We start from the raw sequence: 7,411 nt of genomic DNA, 5'->3' as shown, positions 1-7,411 counted from the left end.
GCAAATATCTCTGGAGTATTGCCCATGCCCATGGGAAGTTGTGGCAAGAAAGGGGCCTCCTCACGGCATCTGGGTCCCCAGTGAAGCATGGGCCTGATATCGGGTGTTTGTTGAGTGCCATATATTTGCCCAGTGCCCTAGCTATTATACACTGTCGTGGACACCAGAGGGGAGGTTCAGAAGTTGCCACTGGAAACCGTGCGGCAGATGCCACCACCCGCCAGGTGGCTCTCTTACTCATTCCAGAAGCAGAGGTGTGCCTAGCTAGCATTGAACTTCCAAGCCATCCCAAATACTCCGCTACTGAATCCCAGTATGCCATTGACTTAGCATGCACCTTTGATACTGAGGGATGGGCTATCCTACCGGACATGCAAAGCCAGATCCTGATCCCCAAAGCACTGGTCCACCCTCTGCTCCAGCGCATCCACTCGAAGAACCATTTAGGAGAGGAATCCCTCCTCACTCTGTGGAAGCAATACTTCCACACTGTAGAACCAGTGCATGCATTCTTTGCCTCAGAGGTCTGGTCCTGCACCATTTGCCAAGCCAACAACCCCTCAAACCGACCAGAAGGACCAGGACCCCCAAAGCATCTGCACAACCCTTCAGTGTACCCAGGACAATTTTGGCAAGTGGACTTTGCTGAGTTGCCAAAAACAAAAGGGTACCGATATCTTCTCGTGTTCATTTGTAAATTCTCTGGTTGGCCAGAAGCTTTTGCAACCCAAACAGCCAAAACACGTGAAGTCACCAAGTGGCTGCTCCAAAACCTTGAGCCAAAATGGGGGGTCCCCGAAGGGGATAGATAGTAATCAAGGAGCCCCATTTCACTTCTAAAGTCTTAGCTCAAGTTAGTCAGGCTCTGGGGATCCAGTGAAAATTTCATTCCCCATATCATCTGCAAGCCAATGGTCGAAAGGCTAAATGGCTGTCTGAAGGGACTGCTAGCCAAAATAGTATAGGAAACAGGTCTAAAATGGCCACACGCACTCCCACATGCACTTAGCGTCCTCTGTTCAGCCCCCAGGGGTAAACTCAAGCTGTCTCCTTTTGAAAGGGCTTTTGGGCACCCCTGGCCCCTTGTTATAGGCCAAAGGGGGGAAGTCCACATCGGGAATAGAGTTTTACTAGCGCATGTCCAGTCGTTGTCTCGCACCCTGTCTGTTCTTTGTTCTGCAGCACTGCTTAAGCCTTGATGGGCCCATACGTGACCTTTCCGCTGATGTCTGGGTCGCAGTCAAAATCTGGGACACCAAGCCCCTCCAGGCCTGGTAGACGGCACCCGCTTGAGTCCTGCTAACCACTAACACAGCCGCCAAGGTCGAGGAATTCAAGTCCTGGATCCACCACTTGTGATTCAAAAAGGTCCCTGCACACGAAAAATGGACAGTGCGCCAAGTTGACGGAGATCCTACTGATGGACTCAAACTGTTCTTCCAAAAGGATCCTGATCCCAGCGCCTAAGAACTGCATTTAATGCTGTTGTTTATCTTCTATCTCTGTGTAGAATTGTTCATTGAGATTATTTGTCTACTGTTTATTGCCTGGTTGTGCAACTATGGCCACACTTATGATAGTCCTTGCATGCCTCAGCATCCTCATGCCTTCTTTTTTTAATTGTGATTCCTGTTCCCACTGTTATGGCTTCCGTTGAAATCTCCGAGTATTCCAGACAGTTGCCTCTGTTAATGACCGGTGTTACCAAAAAAACCCAGCTCTTTGTCAGCACACCGGTAAGCAATACATCATAGTGTGACCACAACAGGTTCTAAGGCTGGAATAACCTGTCCCGGTCCCAGGAAGAAATCTCTTTCTAACGTTAGCAAAACAGATTGCTGCCTCCCTAAATGTTTCCAATTGCTGGGTGTGTGAGAAACCCCTTATGAGTGAACAATGGCCATAGGTAGCATCAGAAGTAACCCCTAAATCATTAGCCCTAGCTGGAATCATTCTGCTCCCATGCTGTATCCCTTGCATAACTCGATTGATACAAAGTACTGTCTCAAACATGACTATGGTTGCAACTCCGGCACAGCCACTTCAAAAAGGGAGCTCCATTCCCTTTGCAGCTCTAATGACTATAAATGCATTTCTGCCCAAACAAGTTCAGCTGCTGAACCTCTTAAAAGAGGCAGGAAGGTACACAGAGAGGCCTGATCCAGAAGGAGAGCAAAGGGGGGGGGGAACCTGTAAGCCAGCACCAAAAAGAGAAAATCCATAATTGCCCCCTCCTGTCTCAGGCCCTCACCCTGCCTGCAAACCCTAGCTATATCTCAGACCCCTGCCCTGCTCACAGGTTCAGCTACAACTCAGGCTATATTATATATATGCAAGGGGTTAGATAAAGTAACCATTTGCTTGCTCACTATGACCTTTTTCTTACCTATAGATTATAAAGAAGTTCATACATAGCTGTTTTCTGTCTCATTGAAACAGGAAAGGTGTGTGGGTTTTTGCAAGATAAATATAGCTGTGTTCAGCCATGGAAAATAGGAAGTAAGTAGCAGATACTTGCGCTCAGCTATATAAAATAGGAAGTAAGGTAGCAGACGCACCAAGGGCTATGACTTTTGTGGTTAGACTTGCAGACATGTCTGTGTGCGCTAATGTGTGACAAACTATGTATGGTATAAAACAAATATGAGTAGGGGGTTTTGCCATCAGAGTAATGGGAGGTGTAAACTAAGGCCGATTCCACACTACCTTAGCTCCCACTTTTCTTGTGCAATGATTGCTCCATCTGTTATTGCGCGTTCTTCGCTCGTTTGTCCACATCACCCTTTGAATAGCGCTTCTCCTGCACAATCCGTTGATCACATCCCCTTTCAAAAAGACGGGTAAAAGGGCGGGAAAAACCCGAACGGCCCCACTTTTTTTGTTTTTTTTTAAAAAAGGACAAATTGACGCTATATCGACGTGTAATCATCTTGAATCAACGAAGCCGCGTTCCCTCCGTTGCCTGTCATTGGTTAATTTTCGGACCAGCCTCTGAAATGGTCAGTTATTGGATCCCCGTGGAGGCAGCAAAATTTGAACAGCTTTAAAATTGTACTGATGGTACTGATGAACGCGAGGAACTTCACAGCCTGCTTGCTGGGTGAAATCAGCATGGGATGGGTGATCGGTCACGATGACCTGCAGCAGCATCCCAGGGCAGAGCTTCATTTTGTCTTTGGAAACTTGACAGCTATGCCTAGCTCGGCAGCACAGTCCGTGTCGTCCGTCTCAAGAGCCATGATTGCAGTGTCACGAGGATTACTAAACATTACTGAATTTAATAAACATATTAAACTGTTCCTCTGATATTTGAGGTCTGTCCACTAGATTGAAATGAAAGTAATATGATGAGATGTCGACATTTCGACATGGTACTTTTTAATTTTTTAAAAAAGGGGTGGGAACAAAGGCAGGGCAGGGAATTGCTCCTTAATTTGGAGGTGGGTCAAGAGAGGCTAGGAAATTAACAGAGGGCGGTTATTCGTCACAAGATAACCTGCAACAAAAGTTCGATGGGCTGTGGCGACACCATGCCGATTTAATGACGGCTTCGGAGACGACACGTGTGAACAGATTAAGGAATGGTGCTGTGGAAGCGAAAAACTGCCGCGAGAACGAAGGTAGTGTGAATTTGGCCTATGGCGGAGTTTTAGGCGAAGACCGGAAAGGTGTAACTCCCAAGTACCTCAGCCAATGGGGAAAGGGAGAGGGAAATTGCAGACGAGGATAGGATGCTTGAAATCTGTCAATTATCAGTGATGATTTACAGTCTATAAAAATCCTTGTTCAGGAAGCCTCTGGGTTCCTCTTTGGCACCCACAGGCCTGTGTAATTCTATTGCTTCAATAAAACGGCTTGTTCCTCTCAGAGCCTCGATCTCTCTCTTCGTGTGGTTTGAAGCGGGAAGGGTCTAGTAGTCTGGCCCAGCTGCCTTCGGGCGACAGTCCAAGAACCTTGTATTAGACATTGCTTTGAATAAGGAAGTCGAGAAAATATAAGCCCCCTGCACCCCAAAATAATCTTTGGATCACCCCAAATCACACACCCCTGAACTCCAGAGACTGTCCCCTACAAAAGGACATGTGCTGGTTCTGATCCAGTCTCTGGTTCCAGAGTTGAGGCCTACTATTTCACCTTTCTATCAGAACCTTGTACTTTACATTGCTGTGAATAAGGATCTCAGAAATATAAGAGCCCTCTGCACCCCCAAATAATCTTTGGATCACCACAAATCAAACAGACCTGAGTTCCAGAGACTGTCCCTCACAACAGGACATGTGCTGGTGCTGATCCAATCTCTGTTTCCGGAGTTGAGGCCTCCTATTTGGCCTGCCTCCCAGAACCTTCTATCAGACATTGCTGTGAATAAGGAACTGGGGAAAATAAAAGCCCTCTATGCATCAATACAATCTTTGGATCACCTCAACTCACACAGACCTGAACTTCAGAGACTGCCCTCTGCAAGAGGACATGTGCTGTTTCTGATCCAGTCTCTACTTCTGGAGCTGAGGCCTACTATTTCACCTATCTCCGAGAACCTTGTATAAGACATTGCTGTGAATAAGGAACTGGGAAACATAAGAGCCCTCTGCACCCCCAAATAATCTTTGGATCACCCCAAATCTCACAGCTCTGAACTCCAGAGACTGTCCCCTACAAGAGGACATGTGCTGGTTCTGATCCAGTCTCTGGTTCTGGAGTAAGGCCTCCTATGTGGCCTGCCTGCAAGAACCTTGTATTAGACATTGCTGTGCATAAGGAAGTGGGGAAAATATAAATCCTCTGAACCCCGAAACAATCGCTGTGAATAAGGAAGTGGGGAAGTATAAGCCCTCTGAAACCCAAAACAGCACTGAACTCTAGAGACTGTCCCCTACAAGAGGACATGTGCTGGTTCTGATCCAGTCTCTAGTTCTGGACTTAAGACCTTGTATTAGACATTGTTGTGAATACAGAACTGGGGAAAATATGAGCTCTCTGCACCGCAGAACAATCTTTGGATCACTCCAAATTACACATGTGCTCCAGAGACTGTCCCCTACAAGAGGACATCTGCTGGTTCTGATCCAGTTTCTGGTACTGGAGCTAAGGCATCCTATTTGGCTTGCATCCAAGAACCTTGTATTAGACATTGTTTTGAATAAGGAAGTGGGGAAAATATAAGCCCTCTGCACCCCAAAATAATCTTTGGATCACCCTAACTCTCACACCCCTAAACTCCAGAGACTGTCCCCTACAAAAGGACATGTGCTGGTTTTACAGTATATCTGACTGAGAATAATAGGAAAGGGGGTAAAAATTAACATTCTAGTCCTGGCTCCAAATCTGAGCAGACCCGAGACCAGGGCTGCTTTGAGAGAGAAATTGTTCCCAATACAAGCTTTTTGGAGGCAGCTGAAAAAGGAGGTCACAGCTCCAGAACCACTTCGTGGGGCAGAGGGCTTATATTTCCCCCACTTTCTTATTCAAAGCAGTGTCTAATACAAGGTTCTTGCAGGCAGGCAACATGGGGGCCTTAGGTCCAGAACTAGAGACTGGATCAGCACCAGCACATGTCCTCTTGTAGGGGACAGTCTCTGGAGTTCAGGGGTGTGTGATTTGGGGTGATCCAAAGATTATTTCTGGTTGCAGGGGGCTTATATTTTCACCACTTCCTTATTCAAAGCCATGTCTAATACAGGGTGCTTGGGGGGAGGCCATATTCGAGGACTTAGGTCCAGAACCAGAGACTGGATCAGCACCAGCACATGTCCTCTTGTAGGGGACTGTCTCTGGAGTTCAGGGGTGTGTGATTTGGGGTGATCCAAAGATTATTTGGGGTTTCAGAGGGCTTATATTTTCACCACTTCCTTATTCAAAGCCATGTCTAATACGGGGTGCTTACAGACAGTCCACATTCGAGGACTTAGGTCCAGAACCAGAGACTGGATCAGAACCAGCACATGTCCTCTTGTAGGGGACAGTCTCTGGAGTTCAGGGGTGTGTGATTTGGGGTGATCCAAAGATTGTTTTGGGTTTCAGAGGGCTTATATTTTCACCACTTCCTTATTCAAAGCCATGTCTAATACTGGGTGCTTGGAGACAGGCCACATAGGAGGGCTTAGGTCCAGAACCAGAGACTGGATCAGCACTAGCACATGTCCTCTTGTAGGGGACAGTCTCTGGAGTTCAGGGGTGTGTGATTTGGGGTGATCCAAAGTTTTTTTCTGCTGCAGCTGCCGCCCCTTTCTTCTTATTGAATTGTTCTGGGGGCATCCGATTTTGAAGCTGTTTACTCAAGATCTGGGTTTTGTAGGATGACCCAGTATAGGTCCACTTAGAGCGCCCCTGCAAACTTCATGTTGGGGTTCAGAGCTTTTCAATTTCCCCCCAAGATTTTTCTTTGGCTTTGCGAATAAGGAACTAGGAACTACGAATAAGGAACTGGGAACTGGGAACCACCTTCAGCTTCGTAGATTATTTACATCATAAAGCTGTTTATGTATGTACTTGAAAAAAGTTTGACACCTTGAAAAAAGTTCAAAAACCCCTCTCCCATAATACCATACAATTTAAAATTGATTTTCATATGTTTCCCCCTCTCCCGCACAAAAGATAATATATCCTCGGTTCTGAAACCCTTTTTTAAAAAAAAGAATAACCCCCCAGCAGGCCTATTTCGTGCCTGAAGCAAGACTCCTTCTCCCCACCTCTCCATTCTTTATTACCTGTAGCATGAATCAAGACTGGAGCTAGAACTACCATAGCAGGGGGGGCACAACTGCCCTGCGAATGTTACCCGGAACACAAACTTAAGTTGCGGGACCAACAAGGCCACAAAATCCAGCTCTGTTTTTAAAATATGCTTTTGTCTCTTGCACACACGACTAACGTAATGTTTGGCTCCTCGGGTTCCTTCTCCACCTCCCCCACCCCCCTTCATAACCTTTTATAGAGCCTTGCAAATTAAATTTTATAATTGAAATGGACAAGTTTCTTTAGCACAAATTATAGCCTGTCTCAGAATGCCTGATCTGTTTCACAGCCATTACTGTGACTAAGTGGGCCGTGTGGCAAGAGACTAGGGACTAAGGCTTCATAAATCATCGCCCTCTTGGCCAGTTTTCGGCAGGAAAGAACAAAAGCATAATATAATTTCTGGTTCAAGTAAAGGATTATCCAGAAAGATTTGTGAGTTGTGTGTAGGCCCCCTAACCTTCTGGGAAAGCCGGGAATCTAAGACTCACTTATCTTCCCATGAATAAATAATACACTCGGGCCAATTAAGGGATTCTTTATTGATAACTTGCAGATTTATTTGGGGTGCAGCAGGCAGCCCGCAGATCTCTCTGAGCAAAGTTTTTGTTCAACTGCACAAATCTCCCAGAGGGACATCAACAGTTTCTAAAATGCCCTTTTCTACCTCAAAATT

Source organism: Eublepharis macularius, chromosome 6 (genome assembly GCF_028583425.1).
Source record: "Eublepharis macularius isolate TG4126 chromosome 6, MPM_Emac_v1.0, whole genome shotgun sequence".
Classification (NCBI taxonomy): domain Eukaryota; kingdom Metazoa; phylum Chordata; class Lepidosauria; order Squamata; family Eublepharidae; genus Eublepharis; species Eublepharis macularius.
This window is presented reverse-complemented; position numbering follows the sequence as displayed.